A 22,416-nucleotide genomic window follows, 5' to 3' on the forward strand; every position below is an offset into this window, starting at 1 on the left:
GGCACATTTAACCATTATCACATTGGAAATTGCACTTAAAGACTGTGTATGATTTTGAGGTTATCTAACCAATGAAATATTTTGCATGGTTATTCATTCAATAAATCATGTTTGTAAGATTGAAGCAATGAATTGGATCATCGTCATAAGAGATCTATTTATACAGCATGAGTTTAAGAGTTAAAGGTGTGTGCATGAGTGTAAGAAGACTGTTACAGAGACACAGAGGTCACCGAGAAGGTTTTCAGAGAACAGTCGAAGAACAGAGTAAACAGAAGGGTTTACCGAGTTACTATATGGGTTACCGAGGTATGCTATAAGCAAGGTAATCTATTCTGAGCACATAGAATCTACTATAACATTCCAGATGTAAACTTGCAGATATTTGTAATGATTTTATTGTAATATTTTGAAGTTGTAAGAGAAACCTTTAACAGGGTAAAAGACTCTAATCAAGTCTATAAATTGTAAAGCCACTAACTAGGTGCAACATTTAGATGAAGTGTTGTAAAATCCTTTAGCAAGGTAGATCTAACAAATCTTGTTACTCCTAACAGGGTAAGCTATCAGAAATAGCTAAACATGTAGCTCTAACCGAGAACTCTTTATTATTGCAGTAGTGAAGTTGTGGGTGCCATCCCCACCACAGTTTTTCTCTCTAACCAAGAGTTTCTGCGTAATCAAAATATATTTGTTATGGAGTGAATCATGTATGATTGTTATCTATTTATTTTAGTTTTATATTATGTTACTTTACTATTCGGTTTATGCATAACAATAAAGATATTGTTGAAGAAATGTGTTGAAGTACTGATTCACCCCTCCCCTCTTAGTACATTAGATTTCCATATTGGGCCTAACAATTGGTATCAGAGCTTGAATCTTGGAAAAGGGTTTAACTGCCTAAAGAGAAAGATCTTATCAATGGAAGGCTATAAACAATCTTGGAGGATTGTGTATCTACAAGAAGAGTTGGATCATGCTAATCAAGTGATTGCAGACATGTAAAGGCAAATGCAAAAATATCTGAAAGTGAGAAGAAGATTATCTGATGATTTACAGGACTCTCAAGAGTTAGTGGAACAAATTGAGACATCATCTGAGAACAGTATATCTGAAGAGACTAAAGAAATGATTGGAGTATTGAAAGAAAAGAACAAAGCACTAGCTGATCAACTAAAACCAATGAAAAGAGAACATGAACATTTCAGCACACAGATGACTGAAAATCTTGATGCATTGAGAACAGCTGAGGATAAAGTAAGAGATCTAGAAAGAGAGAAACAACAACTTGAAGTCTTAGTATCTGATAAGAATGATGAAATCACAAGGTTGACTGGAATTCAACAAAACCTATTAGATCAACTAGGTTATGCACATCGTGAAGCAATTCTGAAGAATGATGAGAATCAAGCATTGAAACTTGAAGTATCAAGGTTGACCGATGAACTTGAAATAGAGAAGAAATCCAAAGAAACACTAAAGAAGAGCTATGAAGCATCAAAGATGTTGGATGAGCAACTGAATACAAGAAGACCCAACAAAGATGAAGGACTCAATTACAAAGGAAAAGACTCTACAGAGAAAGGAATTCATACTACCGAGAGAGGAGAATCATCAAAGCAAGCTAGAAACAAGAATAACATCAAAAGAAAGAAGCCTATTTGCAACTACTATGGAAATCAAGGTCACACTGCCAACATATGCCAAATTAGAAAAGGTAAGCAACCGAATGCCACTAAGTCCAATGGTTATTGTTACAATTGCAATAAATATGGTCACACATCTAATCAATGTAGGACAAAGTCTGTTAACAATTATCAGAAGGCAAAATTCAAAGGGTTTTGTAAAAACTACAATAGATATGGACATAGTACCAAGAAGTGTTGGTTTAAGCAAAAGAACTATATGTGGTATGCACATCGAGCAAATGCTAGAGGTTACCGAACTCAAACAGATCCTTACTAACAGTATTCTGCGGTACCATGGGATTACAATACAAGGATATGGTGTGAATGTTGTGGAAGATATGGACATATTAGTGCTAACTATTTTATAAGGTTTGGGATGTACAACCGAAGATCATGGAGAAATCCTAGTATGGCATGTTTTCATTGTCACAAAGTGGGACACTTAGCTGGAGATTGTAGAGATCAACCTAGAAAAGACACTGAAGAAATAAAAGAAAAATTAAAGATGATTTAGAAAAAGAAGGAAATTGTGTCAAATAAAGAAAGCACCTTACCTATCGAGTTAGGTGCACCTATTCCAAATTAATTAGTAAAGGTATGAAGGGACTGCATTCTCTGAAGGTTAAAATCTTAACAGTTCCTATTCTATTATGTACTTAATTCAAAATCTACATAGTTAAGATTTAATGGTAAGTTTGAAATTCTATCAAACTCTTTTGAAGCACTTTACAGGAAACTTGTCAAGTCGGTGAATACAGGAAGCCTGTCAAGTCAGTAAATGAAGGAAGTTTGGTTACTCGGTTAAAATGAAAAAGGAGAGTAAATCGGTTAAAGAGGAACTGAGTGCATTTAATATTTTTGACCTAATCCGCACAGAGCCTGATAAGGTATTTTGTGTACTTAAAAGAATTTTCACGATCATTTACACTTACCAAGTTTTTGAGAAAGCAGAGCAAGTGATTCATAGGCAATAAAACCTCCTACAAAGCAAATTCAAGGTATTTACATCAAATATCAACACATTGTTAAGATGGTTTACCGAGCATATCTAGTTGCCATTATCTGCTAAGTATAAAGTGTCTGTCATTTGAAATCCTGAAACCCTAAGGACTCTTTGTTAGTTTTTTATCTGAAATCTTCAAATGGCGCCCAAGATCCAAGATCCCATAGTTGTCAAGAATGTAGAGAAGCCCTCACTGAAATACTCTTTGACCCCCAAAGTCGCTTCTGAACCGGATGAAAAAACTGCCTTTTCACTTATCCCGGATAGAGTGTTACTAGTCGAAGATGTGAGATTCTTCACCAAATGTCATGTTGAAGAACTCGGTCATGTTGAAATCAGAGACACCTATGATGAGCTATGTATCGATGGTATATTGAACAGCAATTATGAGCACATCAAGATCAAGGGATTAACTAAAGCCCTAACCTATCCTCGTGTGTTCAAACCCTAGTGGGTCAAGTTTGTTCTGAGCAGAGTTCATGATGATTTCATGTGGCTAGAAGAGAAACCATTTAAGATTACCAAGGAAATCATTCATCTGATTACCGGTTACCCTATCTATGATCATGCCCGAGCCCAGAAGATGATATCACAAAAGGAATTGATCAGTTTAACCGGAGTGGAATCTAATTGCAGAGGATTGAAACTAAATAATGTCACTAATGAAGAACTAAAATTTTCCATTAGAGTAATGGGCTACTATTTCTTCTAGTCGGAAGGGAAAAAAGTGTTCCTTGTGCAGCAGTAGACTTGGCTTACAAAATTGTGAAAAAGGGAATGAAAATTGACCTATGTGAGGTGTTGTTGAAGAACCTATTTGAAAATCTGAACACCATCAGGAAGCTAAAGAAGAACAACTTGGCTAATACTCTAAAGTTTGGATCACTACTGGTATGCATGTTTTTGTACTTTGAAAAATTCTTTCCATCAGTCGGTAAAGTTGTTTGGGAGCTACACCGACCTATCACCCATCAGATTAATGACTTCATTCAGAAGTTAGGTGATAATTTAAATGATATCATGGATGATTACTTCAGTAAATTTCAAGAGAAAATGCATAACAGATATAGGATTCCACCCCAGCTAGTAGAGAAATACAAAAATGATATATGTTTTGAAGTTGACACCGATTACTGTTATGTGAATGTTGTGGAATCGAGGACTCAATCTTTGTCACCAATGGGTTACGAGATTGATTTTGACATCACAAAACAACAAATTGATGTATTTCTTACATTGCCCAGACATGCTACCGAGCTGAGGTATGGTACCTATGAGGAAGTAAAGGAAAAGGTAAAGATGAATATTGTAGTACCCAAAGCTACAAGAAAGGCATCAAAGATGATTAAGGTGTTGTCAGAGAAATTCGAAGAAGACTCTTCCTCTACACTTGTCAAAGGAACCATTGCCATTATCGAAGAGGAATCTAAAGCCCAAGAGGCAGCTATAACACTGAGCATTGAATTGCCTAAGGGTAAAGTGTTAAAGAGAAAGAAATAGGACACATCAAAAGTCTCACTGACTCCACCTCCAGTAAAATGACCCAACACTAGAGCATCTGCAGCTTCACCGAGTAAGAAGACAAAGAGTGTTATTGTTCCCAAGGTAACAAAGACATACAAGAAATCTACTCAGAGACTCATTTTGGCAAAAGAGTCTAGTTATACCGAATCAGAAGATGCAAGCAAGTTTCAGATTGTCAAGAGAAAGAACGTAAATATACATAGTGTTGAAAACTTTTGTGCTAATTTGAAAGAATATGGTGGATTTGGAGGATTTAGATATGTCAAGTATGAAACCAGGAACAATGATGAAAAGAGACAAATTGAAGAAGTTGTCATCTTCACACTTCTAAAGTCCAGCTAGCTCCATTAGAACTAGCTAAGTCACTTCCAAATGAATTGTATCTGCATATTGATAATAGGTGGAAGTATGCAATGGACTCAGAGAAACAAATCAGAGAAAGAAGTCTAGTCCATCTCTTTCCTGATATGTCAGTCACTGAAATAAAGGAACATCTGACAACCTACAATTCAAAGTTTCTTGTCAAACAAAGAGCCTTAAAACTGATGAATGGGTTATATATTGAAGTTGAAAAGGAGACTAAAGCACAGTGGCAGGAAATCTTCAAAATCAAGGATGCCGGTGAGCAAGCTACAGTTGAAATCATTGATGTCACCGAGCATGATCTTGATGTCACCAAGCAAGGTCCTGATGCTACAGAATAAGATCCTGCTGACACCATTCAAATAGATGAAGATGTCATGGATACAGAGGCACCAGAACAGGAAATGATAGAAGGCACTGCATATGCGAAACTTGTATCTAGTGAATCCGTTTTGGAACATGTTCAGCCTTATCCACCAGTCAAGCAACTTGTCTCAACTGAAACTCTTTAGGATACAGATCAAGGCACTAAAGGTCACAAGTCTACAATAGGAGAAGGTACTACTCAAGAACAGACATCTCAAACACCTTCTGGCTTTGAGAATGTTACAACTGAGACAAAGAGTACTGAGACACCAAAGGACTCTATAGAGGCTAAAGGAACTGATCAAAGTGTTGCCTCTACTGAGCAACCTACCGAGGGTAATCAAGCCTCACAATCCATTGTCTTAGTTCCATTGGTGAAAGGTAAAGAAAAGAAAGTGAAGAAGTATAGTTTTAAAGTTGATTTGTCAAAACCCATAGTGTTGCCCAATGTAGACATAGCCAAATTAAAGGGGCAAGCACTCATTGATTTTGGTGAACTGTGCAAAGCAAAGGCCGAACAAGAGAAGCAAATGGCCATTCAAAAGAAAAATAAAGTACTTCAGAAGGTAAAAGCACTCCTAATAGATATGCTACCTGAAGCTACAGTATCAACAGTTGCAACCATACACATTCAATTGGATGAACTCTTAACAAAGATAGAGACATCTGGAGTAGATGCATATGAGTATTTGAGCAAGCTGAAAGACAAAGAGCTCACTGCCAAAATGATAGAAGAGGTACAAAAAGCTATAGCTATTGGCAAAGTTAAACTTGTCAAATTTATTGCTGAGTTGACTCCTCAACTCAAGCACATTCATTATTTATTTCAGAAACTCTACACATTTTCTTTATGCATTAAAGACATTAAGAATAAAATAGAGGCAATTGAGAAAGAGATCACCAATCTCTCAAATAAGTTGACCATTGAGCCAAATTCAGTTCAGAATTTTTATACAAAGTTATAATAGCTCATGGCTCAATAATTGGACTTAAGAAATGATGAACACAAGATCCAAATGGACATAATGACACTTCAGACATTATACCTTCCACATCTCTCATCAGTCCAAGAACAGATCAATCGAGCCACATACTTATCTACTACTCAAGAGGGAAGCACTCTAGATGGCTTAATATCACTATTGGCTGATAATCAAGCACAGAATTCATTAATGGACAGTGTAAAGGATGCACTCTCTCTCGCTCTCACCGACGCCTGAACCAAGTACAAATCCATTTTTGATCAGTTACCACCCCCGAATGGAAATTAAGTTTTTGATGTTTGTCAAAAAGGGGGAGTGATACTATATTTGGGGAGTAATATGTTACAATACTAGGGGAGTGATATAGTATTAATATAGTTTTGGGAGAATGATATAGTATTCAGAGTATAGTATACAGGGGGAGTATACCGAGCAGAATAAGAAAAGTATCCAAGAGCAGTATACCGAGCAGTATACAGGTCAGTAAGCACAGAATAGGAACAGATCACCAAGCATGCAAAACCAAAGTTATGTATAGTATATTGATAAGGGGAGTATATCTGATATATTATTTTATTGACTATTGTATATACTGTCAGCATAGTCAAATTTTGCAAGTATATAGATTATTGAGTTATAACTTTGAAAGTAGTTTTTGTCAAACATCTCAACTAATGTCAAAAGGGGAGATTGTTACTACTTATCAGATTGCCATTAGTTTTATGTCAAAGTTACACTATATACTCTAGTCGGTTATTTATTACCGAAATATTCAGTCGGTATGTACAGTCTAGTCGGTTACAGAAGAAAGTAGTCATAGAACATAGTATACACCGAGCTATCTACCGAGCAGCAAAGATGACACACCGAGTTGATTTACACTAAGTGAAACGTGTTACCAGATTCATTGAACCTGGACATGCATATGAAAACGTGTTACAAGATCGAGGCACATCTAACCGTTATCACATTGGAAATTGTACTTAAAGATTGTGTATGATTTTTAGGTCATCTAACCAATGAAATATTTTGCCTAGTTATTCATTCAATAAATCATGTTTGTAAGATCGAAGCAATGAATTGGATCGCCATCATAAGAGATCTATTTATACAGCATGAGTTTAAGAGTTAAAGGTGTGTGCATGAGTGTAAGAAGACTGTTACAGAAACACAGAGGTCACCAAGAAGGTTTTCAGAGAACAGTCGAAGAACAGATTGAACAGAAGGGTTTACTAAGTTACTATATGGGTTACCGAGGTATGCTATAAGCAAGGTAATCTATTCTGAGCACATAGAATCTGCTATAACATTCCAGATGTAAAGTTGTAGATATTTGTAATGATTTTATTGTAATATTTTGAAGTTGTAAGAGAAACCTTTAACAGTGTAAAAGACTCTAATCAAGTCTATAAATTGTAAAGCCTCTAACCAAGTGCAGCATTTAGATGAAGTGTTGTAAAATCCTTTAGCAAGGTAGATCTAACAGATCTTGTTACTCCTAACAGGGTAAGCTATCAGAAATAGCTAAACATGTAGCTCTAACCGAATACTCTTTATTATTGCAGTAGTGAAGTTGTGGGTGCCATCCCCACCGCAGTTTTTCTCTCTAACCAAGAGTTTTTGCGTAATCAAAATATATGTCTTATGGAGTGAATCATGTATGATTGTTATCTATTTGTTTTAGTTTTATATTAACTATTCGGTTTATGCATAACAATAAAGATATTGTTGAAGAAATGTTTTGAAGTACTGATTCACCCCTGCCCTCTCAGTACATTAGCTTTCCATATTGGGCCTAACAACCTAGTCCTATACTGAGGACGAGGATGCTGAAGTGAAGGGGGGTCCTCTACAATAACAAAGAAATGGGTTAAATTCAAAAAAAAAATTATTATTGTTGCAAGTATTTCATTAATTTAGAGAACATAATTGTTGTTAGTACTGATACTTAATGTAAAGTACAGATGCCAATAGCTAACAAGATGAGAGGGAGGGGTGAATCATACAAACTTAAACTTCCATAAAAGCAACAAATTCAACCTCGATAACTTATACTTCAACAACTTAACCAAAAATTGTTAAACATGCAAACTTAAGAACACATAATCATAACAACACTCATAACAGCAGATTTAACGTGGAAACCCAATTAGGGAAAAACCATTGTGGGATTTAGGACACACTAAGAAATATACTCTTCTAGAGTATGCTCGGTTAAAAGCAAATCTTGTTAAAGATTACAAACACATTGCTAGATGTGACCCGGTTAAGGGATTTCCCTCAGATCTATTAGGATCTTCACTTTCTTAGAAGTGACCTTGTTAAAGGGTACCAAACACTCACTTAGAATATTACCTTGCTAGAGCATTTACATATAAGACTGTTAAGTCCACTCAGTTAAGAGATTTTCTGTCACTTACAAAATAACAGTAATAAAATCTATCTGCAACTTCACATCTAAAATGCTAAAGCAGATTCTTATTTTCTCTAAACAATCTAGTCATAGGACTTATCTTGTCCCTCTATTGGGCTCTCTACTCTGTTATTCAAATAGGTCTTCAAGCTTCTGTGCTCGATAATCACTATGTAGCATTCCTGTGCATACACTTGCCCGCATACATTGTTTATCAACAATTCGTTATTTATAAAAAATTGCTAACCACTAAATCTCCTTGATCACACTTCCCATGATCAATCTTAGCCATCAGATCTTCAAACTTGACTAGGTTCAATGTATCCTTTCGATCTGAAAATGTTTTACCTTACCTAGGGACTTGCATTGCCATCTTGGAACTTCCATAAGGTTATTGCGGTTCAATCTGCACTGTAGATCTTCCTGCCAATTTTCCTTTGCCATAGATCCTTAACAAACTTCATACACGGCATACCAATCATTGTCCTTCATTAAATAATGCTTTTATCCATCTCATGTGCACTATCATAACTCGGTTGCAACTCGGTAACTACTAAACTTTACTCGGTAGACATTTTGCCTTTATTAACTGATATCAATAACCTTAGGGTTTACCGACTAGGTTCCTTAGGGTTTACCGACTAGGTTTCTTGCTCGGTTGCATAGTATAGTATTAACCTTACAATCAACAACATATGTAGGATATCAAAACAATCTAAACATCATGATCTCATCACTGTCTAACTCGGTAATAGTTTCCCATTGAATAACTTATTCCTCTCTTTATTCATCACATTCTTTCTGTGTCTTTTATCGACATCTTAATTCTTTTCTAATCAATCTTCTCAAGATATGGCAACATCATACTGAATTAGATAATCAATTTCTTGACATCAATGACAAAATAATGTTATAAAGATAGTTATCATCCTTCTTCAGTTATATCAATAATCTTCAACAACCTTCTCAATATCCTTATATCAACAATCTTTCTTACTGTAATGCCAACAATCTCCCCCTTTGGCATTGATGGAAAAACCATCAATTAAATGGTAATACCAACAAGATATTCAAATTGATTCAGATTCAGATTGTTGTTAGACTTCTCCTGTTATCCTTGATCTGTTGTCTTTTGAAGTCTTCTCCATTTTCAATAGGCTTCTAAGCTATTGACTTGCATTTAGTCTTCTCCATTTTGCAATCTACTCCCCCTGTCATTAGTCTTCTGTTATTTCCATCATTCAGGGATTTATCATGCAGTCAACCATTTAGTCTTCTCCCCCTTTGACAACAATGCCAAGAAGTAAAAGAACTAAATCATGATTCCTTCCTCTGTGAAATTATTTGCCTTGTTGTGTAACATCTCAATCTCTATCAGAGCAACTTGTCTCTATTCATTTTCTTTTGCACACCTTTAGGTGACCTCCTAAAGTGCATAAATCAGCATCAATCCACACATAATATTCTATAGATTCATTGAATTGATGCTTTCATCAAACTCAGTCAGTGAGTAGAAGATAGGGGTAGGACCCCTAACTTGCTTCTGAGATACTCAAAAGTGTCCCTTGGTAGTGGCTTTGTGAAAATGTCTACTAATTGCTCCTTTGAACTAATATATTCCAGCACAACTTTCTTCTCTTGAACTTCTTCTCTAAGATAATGATACTTTATAGATATATGCTTTGTCTTAGAATGCATCACTAGATTCTTTGAAATGTTAATGGCACTAGTATTATCATAGAATATAGTTACTGGCTCAGTAACTTTCTAATTTATACCTTCCAATAGTTGTTTGATCCATGCTATATTGGTACAATTCAATGCTGCAGCAACATATTCAGCTTTTGTTGTAGATTGAGAAATACATCCTTGTTTCTTGCTAGGCCAACTTACTAGTCTTTCTCCCAAAAAGAAAGCTCCACCACTTGTGCTTTTCCTGTCATCTATGTTGCCTGCCCAATCAGCATCAGTATAAACTTTTAAATCAAAATTATTTCTCTTTCCATATACTAATCCATAATCTTCAGTGCCTCTCAGGTATCTAAAAATTCTCTTGATTGTTGTCATATGAGTTTCCTTGGGATCTGCAGAGAATCTTGCTACAATACCTACTGCATGTGCTATATCTGGTCTACTATGCACAACATATTGCAATTTTCCAATCATAGATCGGTAAAGTGTCTCATCAATAGATGCAGATTCATCATTCTTTGATAATTTACAGTTAGTAGTCATAGGAGTACTTACTGGTTTAGAATCCTCCATTCCAAATTTCTTCAAGATTTCCTTATGTACTTGGATTGAGTAATGAAAATCTCATCTTTCATTTGCAATATTTGTAAACCTATAAAATACTTTATCTCATCGATTAGTGACATCTCAAATTCTTTGCACATTTCATTTCCAAAGTTCTTGCATAAGGAGTCATTTCCACAAAATATAATGTCATCAACAAATATGGTTGAGATCAATATTCCATTGTCCTCATCTTTCTTCATGTACATATTGTTGTTTTCACTTGTCCTTATAAAACCAATCTTGATTAAATAAAAGTGCAATCTTTCATACCATGCTCTAGGTGCTTGTTTCAGACCATATAAAGCTTTGTTCAGTTTGCATACCTGATCTTTACTCTTGTCTTCAACAAATCCTTCAGGTTGTTCAATGAAAACTTCTTCTTCTAGTATACCATTAAAAATGCAGATTTAACATCCATTTGATATACCTTGAAATTTTTGAAAGCAGCATATGCCAACAATGTTCTTACTCCCTCAAGTCTAGCCATAGGTGCAAAAGTTTCACCATAATCTATTCCTTCTTCTTGAGTATAACCTTTGCAAACTAGTCTTGTTTTTTTGCAAATGACCTCACCTTTTTCATTTAGCTTGTTTCTGAAAATCCACTTGGTACCGATTACATTTTTGTCCTTTGGTCTTGGGATTAGTTTCCATGTGTCATTCTTCTTGATTTGATCAATTTCTTCTATCATAGCATTTACCCAATCTTCATTGTTAAGTGCCTATTTCACTATTCTCGGTTCAAATTCAGAAATCAGACATGTGTTATGTCTCAGTTTGTTTCTTGTCATCACTGGATCATCTTTATCTCCTATAATCTGACTTGATGCATGATGTCTTCTGACATATTTGGCTAATATAGGCTTGGTAGGTTCTATATGATCTTCTTCATCACTTGGTAACTGGACATTATCTTCATTTTCTTCAACAGCTTTCTTGGTAGTACTTCTTGGTTGAACATAAACAAATTCTTCATAGTCTTCTGGTTCTTTGGAATTTCCTTTATCATTTCTTTCTACAAATTCATCAATTTTCACATTTGCACTTTCCACTATTTTGTTAGATGATTTGATCAGACATTTAAATATTTTACTTCTAGAAGAATAACCAAGAAATGTTCCTTCTTCACTTTTCTGATCAAACTTTCCATTTCTGTCATCTTTGTGAACATCGCATCTACTTCCAAAGATTTTAAAGTAGCTTACATTAGGTTTCTTGTCATATTAGATCTCATATGGTGTCTTCATAGTTCCTTTCTTCAGTTGAACTCGGTTCAGGGTGTAAAATGCAGTGCTAATTGCTTCTCTCCAAAATGTTTGAGGTACCCTCTTTTCTATCATCAAGGTTCTTGCACAATCCAGAATTGATCTGTTTCTTCTCTCAGCTATCCCATTTTGCTGAGGTGTTCTCGGTGCAAATACTTGCCTCTTTATACCATGATCATTGCAATATAAGTTAAATTCATCAGAAGTGAATTCTCCTCCTCTATCAGATCTAAGACATTTCAGTCGTCTTCCTGTTTTATTTTCAACTCTTGCTTTGTACCATTTGAACATTTGAAAAGCTTTTGATTTTTCTTTTAAAAACATAACTGACATCATCCTTGAGTAATCATCCACAAATAATATGAAATATTTATCACCATAATAACTTTGAACTTTCATAGGACCATAAAGATCAGTGTGTACTAGATCTAAAATTCCTTTAGAAGTGTAGGACTTACTTTTAAAGCTTGATCTTGTCATCTTACCCATCTGGCATCCTCAGCACATAGCATTCTCAGGTTTTTCAAGACTCGGTAGACCTCTTACTCGGTGCTTCTTACTTATTTTGATCAGATTATCAAAATTTACATGACAAAACCTTTTATGCCATAACGAGGTATCATCTATCTTTGCATAAAGACACTTGTTCCGAGTTGAGTCAAGATGAAATGTATTACCTTTTGTTTGTGTCCCAGTAGTAGCTAACTTTCCATGTTTGTCATGAACTTTGACAATTCCTTTCTGAAATTCTATTCGGTATCCTGTATTGTTTAGTTGTGCTACACTCAACAAATTGTATTTCAATCCTTCAACCTAGTATACATCATCACATTTAGCATTGTTAAGAAGTGTTATAGATCCTTTACCTTTTACTAGACATAGTGCATCATTACCAAATCTTAAATAGCCTCCATCATAGTCTTCTAATTTAACAAACTTGTGTTTATCACCTGTCATATGATGTGAGCATCCACTGTCTATGATCCAAGAATCATTATTATTTATGTGAGATATTAGGGCTTTTTCTTCATACCTTTCCTCATCAGATGTATCTTTAATAGCCACATAAACAACTTCCTCAGTATCAGTTTCATTAGATTTGTCATCGTTGGATTCCTCATCTGCTACTAGACATGTCTTTCTATCTCTCCTTCTGAAGTCTCGGTATCCTCTCTGTATTGGTTATCTTTCTGCCTGTTATCTCGGTATTCTCTCTTTTCACTAGATTCTTTGTCAGGGCAGTTAGAAGCCATATGTCATATTTTATCACAATTGAAACATTTTAAAGGTAGCTTTCCTTTATACTTACCTTTTCCTCTCGGTAACCATCTAGCTAATAATGCTTCAAATTCTTCTTGCTTCTTGATTTCCTCATACAGTCTGTGCACTTTTTCCATGTTCATGCGAAATCTTTCACTTGCTCCACTATGATCTCCTTCAGAGTACTTACTCATTCTATCATTGTAATCATCAGATTCACCAATATGAAAAGAATTGAATGGAGATTCTACTTTATTTACCGAAGACCCACTGTTATCAAAATTACTTAATTCAAATGCATGTAGCTTACCAATAGTAGCATCCAAAGAAACTAACATGTTAGGTACAGATCTCAATTCATTGATTGCAGAGACTCAAATAGCATAAGTTGGTAGAAGGGTTCTCAGCAACTTACTTGTTATATCCATTTCTTCAATAGTTCCACCTGCTCCTTTAATTTGATTGATAATCTCCTTTAGTCTTGTACTGTATTGGGTTATGTTCTCACCTTCATTCATCCTCATGGATTCAAGTTGTCCTCTTAGACTATCTACTTTTGCTCTTTGAACATGTTCATCACCTCCATACACAGATGTGAGCTTAGTCCACATTGCTTTTACATCATTGAAGCCTTCTAGATCATTAAACTCTGAGTCGGTCAATGTTGATGTTATTTCAATCATAGCTTGAATATGTTCTTGCTTTGCTTTAATCGCTTCCAAGGTCATAGGGTTGGTGCTCGGTGCAATGTAATCATTCTCCAGATAATATGTTGCATATTCTCTAATTCCTGATAAATGTAGCTTCATCATTTTCTGCCATGTAGAGAAACTTGACTTGTTCAGCTTCAGTGCATCCCTTTTATACATCTTCGGATCTTTGCCTCAAGTACCTTTAATCTTTTTCTTCCGGATTCCTTAGCTCTGATACCAATTGTTAGTACTAATACTTAATGTAAAGTACAGATGCCAATAGCTAACAAGATGAGAGGGGGGTGAATCATACAAACTTAAACTTCCATAAAATCAACAAATTCAGCCTCGGTAACTTATACTTCAGCAACTTAACCAAAAACTATTAAACATGCAAACTTAAGAACACATAATCATAACAACACTCGTAACACCAAATTTAATGTGGAAACCCGAATAGGGAAAAACCACTGTGGGATTTCAGACCCACTAAGAAATATACTCTTCTAGAGTATGCTCGGTTAAAAACAAATCCTGTTAAAGATTACAAACACATTGCTAGACGTGACCTGGTTAAGGGATTTCCCTCAGATCTGTTAGGATCTTCACTTTGTTAGAAGTGACCTTGTTAAAGGATTTCAAACACTCACTTAGAATGTTACCTTGCTAGAGGGTTTACATATAAGACTGTTAAGTCCACTCGGTTAAGAGATTTTCTGTCACTTACAAAATAACAGTAATAAAATATATCTGCAACTTCACATCTAAAATGCTAAAGCAGATTCTGATTTACTCTAAACAATCTAGTCATAGGACTTATCTTTTCCCTCTGCTGGGCTCTCTACTTTGTTATTTAAATGGGTCTTCAAGCTTCTATGCTTAATAATCACTATGTAGCATCCCTGTGCATACACTTGCCCACATACATTGTTTATCAACAATTCATTATTTATAAACAATTGTTAACCGCTAAATCTCCTTGATCACATTTCCCATGATCAATCTTAGCCATCAGATCTTCAAACTTGACTAGTTTCAATGTATCATTTTGATCTGAAAACGTTTTACCTTACCTCAGGACTTGCATTCCCATATTGGAACTTGCATAAGGTTATTGCAGTTCAATCTGCGCTGTAGATCTTCCTGCCAATTTTCCTTTGCCATAGATCCTTAACAAACTTCATACATGGCATACCAGTCATTTATACATCTCCAGCTAATCATTGTCCTTCATTAAATAATGCTTTTATCCATCCCATGCGCACTGTCATAACTCGGTTGCAACTCGGTAACTACTAAACTTTACTTGATAGACATTTTGCCTTCATTAACCTATATCGATAACCTTAGGGTTTACCGACTAGGTTCCTTAGGGTTTACCGACTAGGTTCCTTGCTCGATTGCATAGTATAGTATTAACCTTACAATCAACAACATATGTAGGATATCAAAACAATCTAAACATCATGATCTCATCATTGTCTAACTTGGTAATAGTTGCCCATTGAATAACTTATTCCTCCATTTATTCATCACATTCTTTCTATGTCTTTTACCGACATCTTAATTCTCTTCTAATAAATCTTCTCAAGATATGGAAACATCATACTGAATCAGATAATCAATTTCTTGACGTCAATGAACAAATAATGTTATAAAGATAGTTATCATCCTTCTTTAGTTATATCAATAATCTTCAACAACCTTCTCAATATCCTTATTGAATATCAACAATCTTTCTTACTGTAATGCCAACAATTGTTGTGCTCTTTACCTGATGGGGCTACATCATTTTGTGTAGCCTCAACCTCAACATGTTGAACACCCTCTAGATCATCTAGAGTTGAAATACTAAAGGTTACATTAATGTTGAACACCAATTGCAATTATATTTGTTTAAAGTAATAATAGTGGTCCTCTTTACCTGAGTGGGGAACGTCACGTTTCTGATGTTGTGTACCCAAATCATGCTCCACTTGCTCACCACCGACTACATAATTTAAAATATTAACAAAAAAGGTTACATCAATTACTACTCTAATTACAAATTAAGATGTTTAATTGTATTAATAGCTAAATAAATAAATTTGAATAGCAAATTAATACCTTCACTACTGGGATGCACATCCGGACCTTCATGTGCATGTGGTGTTTCACAATTAGCAGGCTGCATTGCAATGACATGCACATTGTTATCATTGCTTGCTTATTTAAAACAAATATAGTCAATTTATGTTGGAACTCAACATCAATTAGATTATTGGTAAAGTATTCAATTTGAAACAACTTCCATTTAGCATATTTACCTATGTGACGGATGCACTTGAATGTTGTGTATGCCCACTCAATTCTCGTAGCCAATCAGCCATGGTTGAATAGACTTGCTGCTACGCAATTCTCTTGTCATATTCTATGGGTGCTCTATTGAATTTAGAGCCCTGCATTTTTGTTTGGTACCGTGAATTTTGCTTGCATTGTTTGATAAAAAAAAACATTTGCAATTTATTAATATTTTGATGCAATATTTTATTTACATGAGATACTTACAATTCGTGCAGCAAGTTTCATGTAACCACCAGAGCTGAGTTTGTGTTGCCCATGCTTTTCTTGCCTTGCCTTGGTTGCCTTTGATGTGTCACTCAGTCTATAAAAAGTTTGAAATATGTTAGATTATATAAATATAAAGAGTAATTAATTAGTACATAATTACATTCTTAATAGTATCCCATACTTTCTTCTGGCATCTAGTGGTGTATATCCTTTTTTCCTTTCAATTTTCTCATTCGCATCCAAAATTAGGTCCTTCCACTCCCTCTCTCGAATCATGGGGGGATGCTCGTACTTTAGGTTCCTCTCCAAATGGGTCCTGTATTGGTCCCTCGCATACTTTAGATATGTGCCAGCTTTTTCAAGGAGCTTGGTTTTGTCAATGGTGTCATTTCCAAACCACTCAACCATTTGGTTTGTCAATTCATCTTTTAGCCTTTTTTCTTCGTCATTCCACCTTTTAAAGCAAAAAAAAACCTATTAGATTCAAAAATGAACTGAAGCTACATTTATTACACTTCAAGAAATGGATCAAAGGAAAAATATTCTAGCAATGATATGAAATCAAAAGTGGATTAGGGTTAGTTCACATATGATGTACCACCTTTTACGTATGGTGGGCCCAAATATCTGCAATGTAATGTCACTAAGATATTTATAGAAAATATCATTGCTTGCAAAAAATTCATGGGATCATTAGTCCAAAACGAGTGATCATAAAGTAAATTACAACTAGAGTATATATAATAATAATTTTAAAGTACCTAGAACCTTTTGTATCTTTAAGGGAATCATTTCTTCGTCGCTCACCACCAATGTCACCTGCAACGTTCTCGTACTAGCAATACAAGAAGATCCAGGAAATGGTGGTATGTTATCAGCAGTAGTCGCCTCTAGCACATCCTCATGTGCATCTCCTCCTGCAAAAAATAAATCCACTATGAAATGGCATTAGAATTCAAGAAAGAACACTTGAAGGGAAATAAACACATGATAGAAGATAGAGCAAAAGAGGGATCTACCAACAGTGGGTGGGCCAATATGACATGCACTACAAGATGTTTGCATGCTATGTGTTGCCGACATTTTGGTTGGCAATACAGGTGAGGGTAACCTCCGATGAGGCAGCAGCAGCATTTGCATAGTAACATTGGCAGCACCTAAAGAATAATACATGAAATATATCAAACATTAAATATATGAAAAGTGCAAGAATTGTAAACAAGGATGAACCTTTATTTTGAAAATTGACAGTATCAAGTATGATGTGTTTTGGGTACCTGAGTGATAAGCCAAGCAAGTGATAATACAAGAAAATCATCATCACCTGAAGATCCTGCAACACCCTGATCGTGGGAACGACTTTGATGAGGGCAGATAAATTGCTGTAAAAATAATACATACATGTTTTAGTTAATGACATAAAAGAGAATAAAATATATGTTTTGGGTACCTGAGTGATAAGCCAAGAAAGTGATAATACAAGAAAATCATCATCACCTGAAGATCCTGCAACACCCTAATCGTGGGAACGACTTTGATGAGGGTAGATAAATTGTTGTAAAAACAATATGTACATATTTTAGTTAATGACATAAAAGAGAATAAAATATATGTTTTGGGTACCTGAGTGATAAGCCAAGCAAGTGATAATACAAGAAAATCATCATCACCTGAAGATCCTGCAACACTCTGATCGTGGGAATGACTTTGATGAGGGCAGATAAATTGTTGTAAAAACAATACGTACATATTTTAGTTAATGACATAAAAGAGAATAAAATATAAACCATTATTGAACTTTTGTTATAATTAAAGCTTTCATTACTTCTTACTTGCAAGTTTTCTACTATCTGAATCAATAATGCCACCCTCTCTCATATCTCATCAGTGATAGGATGCATGGTTGCCAAAGCAACAATCTCTTTTCTAATTTTTATAAGAGGCATTTTAAAGAATTTCATAAGGTCTGTGGGATCTTCAAGGTCATCATCGCTTAACCCTAATGATTCCACATCCCTAGAAAGGTGCTCAGGTACTACAACTCCCTTTCCCTTTCCCCAAACATCCGTCTATGTCAAGAATATCATTAAAAATTACAAAATTAGTATAAATCACTAAAAAAAAGAATATAATAATGTAACAGTTTGCTTCTATCTAATTTGTACAATTACAATGAGGTTTACCTGCTCGGTAGAAGTTTCGCAAGCTACATCTCTGTCTGTGATATGTGATGGATCCATGTCGGTCTGTGACAAAGAAAAAATCTAAAAAACGTTAGCAAAATTAAACCAATAGACTTAGCAAAAAAACTTCATAATAAAATGGTATATTGGATTCATTAATTGGAGGTTGGTTAATTTAAATGGTATATAGTATGTACCACCCCCATGCTATTAACTTTGTTTCTATCTATATGATTCAAAATGTAATTGATTAGAAGCTCTTTGCCTGCACTTATTGATTTTATCGCACATACAAATACACGATTTCCCTCGCGCACCTCAAATATGCAATTGGGTTGTTTATTAGTTGACCCAGGTCATGTACTATTTATAAAACCTGCAATATTCCATGTTGCTTTTGGCCGACCATCAATGTATACAACCACTTGTTTACTTTGATCATTATATTTATGTTGTATATAATTTACTGATAGTGCATACCTACGCATACTTTTTTTATATTCAAGAATCTGCTTCCAATGTTTGTAATTGTAACAAGGTCCAACAAACTCCATCAATTATGCAACTCTATTGTAACAGACCTTTATGTTGTTCATGGAAAATAAGCCTAAACCATGTAACGACGAAGGTGCTATGCGATATATCCTATCGTTAACACAAAAATAGGTGTTTATTGGAAGAAGTTCCTTGGGCACCCATTGTTTCTATAGATGTCTATACCTCAGTGGCACCTCAATGTCACCTTTGGTCTCATCATCATAAGAACATGACCCCCCTTGAGCAAGGAAAAATTTCATACGTTTATTGAATTTTCTTCTAATCTTTTGACCTCTTGTTGATCTCCCTATTGTAGACCTACTACATGTGTCACTTTCATTTTCTATTACTGCATTTTCCTCACTTGACAAAGATAGATCTAACAAATACCTATTCGGGGGTACCTGCACTCCATGAAATGAGAGAGTTAATTGGTAATGAGAGAGAAATTTTTCAAATGAGGGTAATGTTGATGAAGAAATCAGCCCTAAAGTTGATTTTGGGATGAAAATTGGAATAAGTCCAACCGGGGCCTCAAGTGTTGATAATTGTATTAGATTTGCTGCTAATTGATGAATACTAAGAGGGGGGGTGAATTAGTATACCAAAAAATCTTGCACTTAAACACTTAAACAGTCTAAAGATAAATCGGTAAAACAGTTTAACAGATAGACCAGTTAACACACATGCAAACCAAAATGCAAATAACGCATTCACCCACAAAAGCAATACAACCATAACACAAGATATTTGACGTGGAAACCCAAATGGGAAAAACAATGGTGAGATGGAACTCACAAGTCACTATCTGCAGAATAGAAACCAGTCTGGTTAAGGTCTTACAATGTTCTTCACTAGAACAGATCTTATTAGGAATCTCAATCTCTGTTAGGAGATAAGTCCGATCAAGGACTACCTTGCTAGAGGATTTTAGATTCACAAAGGTGAACCACCTTGTTAGAGGATTTTACAAAAGGATTTTGGGCCTACCTGGTTAAGGGCTACAGACTTGTCAAAGATGTGAGTAATCAACAAGTGTTTGATCTATCTAATAGCACGGACTGCTCAGTTAGATCCTTGATAGCTCGTTCTTAATGCACTCCTGCATTACTTTAGTCTTCTACACATTCATATTCTTTTCAACTCCTCAACCACCTTAAACCCTAGTCACAACATAAACCATTTTAGCAACAACCTAAAACCCTAGACATGATGTCCTTTTAAAGGAATCTGATTTCATGTCGGTCCAATAGGATTACATTTCAATTTCCTAGGTTCAATGAATCTAGACATACTCAGTAACATGACACAAGAAGCACCGCCAGTGTGTCAGCACCGTCAAACAATCCGTGGATTGATAACCTATCACAAAATGCCAGTTGGTAACTCACCATAGAGTATTACTGGTTCATGCAAAATACCGGTTGCTGGTTTGACAAAAATGAAGACTGGTCGAAATGTGTTATGCTGCTTTAATCCCTCATCCCGCTTGAGGTCAACATGTCGCTTTAGACAAGTAAACAAATTCTACAAAACATCAATAGTCTAATGACTATACAACATACTTGCAACATACCGGTTGAAACAAATACCGGTTGTGCTCTAACTCATACATATAAATAGGATCTTAATGCAAGTGTGTGTCCATCAATGACAATCACAACATAAACATCAAAAATGTGAATAGTCTCCCCCTTTGGCATTGATGGCAACACTTAGGAAATAAAATTTTGACATCTAAGTGTTTTACAACAAAATCACGCCATTAGCAAAATTGCTCCCCCTATGCATATACACTATCCCTTAAGCAAGACAATGTATAGAAATTTTACATACAGAGCATAAACATTAAGATATCAAAGCATATATCAAAGCATATAGCAAAATTTTACAACTAGATACTTCTCCCCTATACTTCTCCAAAATAGAGTACTTCTCCCCCTTTTCCAACAATGACAAAGTACCGTTGAACAACCCTATTTCCATTTGATATTAAAACAATAATAAAAGTTTATGAAAACAAGGAATAGTACTTGTCAAAAACAAATTTATAGTCCTACAAGAATTGCTTCATTGATAGAGACCAGGACTCAAGTAGGGAGGTGGCCACTTCTTTCCCTGTTTGCATCTGGGAGATCTATTCTTCCATGGCATCAACTGTGCTCATCTCCTATGTAACTATCAAGGCATCCAAGTTCAGATAACACTTCTGAAGAATTTGCAAACATGGAAGTAAAACCAGTTGAAGTTCCTACAAATCTCTAGACCGTGTGTTGATTTCTTGCTCCATTTTGGCTGACTGGATATGAAACAGGTGAACGGTTTGCCCATAAGTTGTGAAGGAATCATAGGGCAGCTTGAACGTGCTCAAGTAGGACTGCAAGTCCTGTTCAAGTTTTTGCTTCTGAGCTAGCACATCATCATAGAATAGATGGGGTTGAATATTTTGTTGAGTAGCATATTCTCTTCATCTAGAGCATCCCTTATGTCCTTTTGTTCTTTCTTCAATTCAGACCAGAGCTCATTTAACTTTTTCACCAGAGCTATATTAAGATCCTTTTGATCCTCCTTGACATTAGCCTCTGCTGCCTCTTCAAGACTCTGCACTTGATCATCTACTACTGTGCATAGGAGCTTTAGTCTAGCTAATGAAGAATCAGTGTTTGGAAGATTTGTACCAGGTATCAAACCGGTAAGCGTGTCCACAGCAGCTTGGATTACATCCTGCTCCTTCTTCCATTGAATGTTTTTAAGGTTCTCTTGAGCTACCTTGATGCTCTGCATTAGCTCTGATTCACTTGCAGACTGGAGATCGATAGGACTAGTGATATTAGCCGGTTTGGCTTGACTCCCGGTTGCCTTCGGAGTCTCCATCTGTGTGCTCTTCTCCACTTCTCTTGTCTTGTCCTTTTTTGTTTTCTTTTTCTCCACTTCTCTCCTTTTCTCGGCTTCCTTATCTTCTTCTTCCTTCTTCTTTTTCTTTGCTTCCTTCTTCTTTTCCTATTCTTTGTCTTTATCTTCCTTCTTCTTCCTCTCAGCTTCCTTCCTCTTCTCCTCTTCTTTCTCTTCCTCTTCCTTCTTTTTCTTTTCTTCTTCCTTCTACTTTTCCTCTTCTTTATCTTCCTCTTCCTTCTTCTTCTTTTCCTCTTCCTTCCACTTCTTCTCTTCTTTATACTCTTCTTCTTTCTTTTTCCTCTCATCTTCTTGCCTCTTCTTCTCTTCACCTTTTCTTTTCTCCTCTTCCTCTTTCCGCTTTTCCTCATCTTCATCCCTCTTCTTCTTCTCTACC

The sequence above is a fragment of the Cryptomeria japonica genome, chromosome 1, assembly GCF_030272615.1.
Source record: "Cryptomeria japonica chromosome 1, Sugi_1.0, whole genome shotgun sequence".
NCBI classification, from domain to species: domain Eukaryota; kingdom Viridiplantae; phylum Streptophyta; class Pinopsida; order Cupressales; family Cupressaceae; genus Cryptomeria; species Cryptomeria japonica.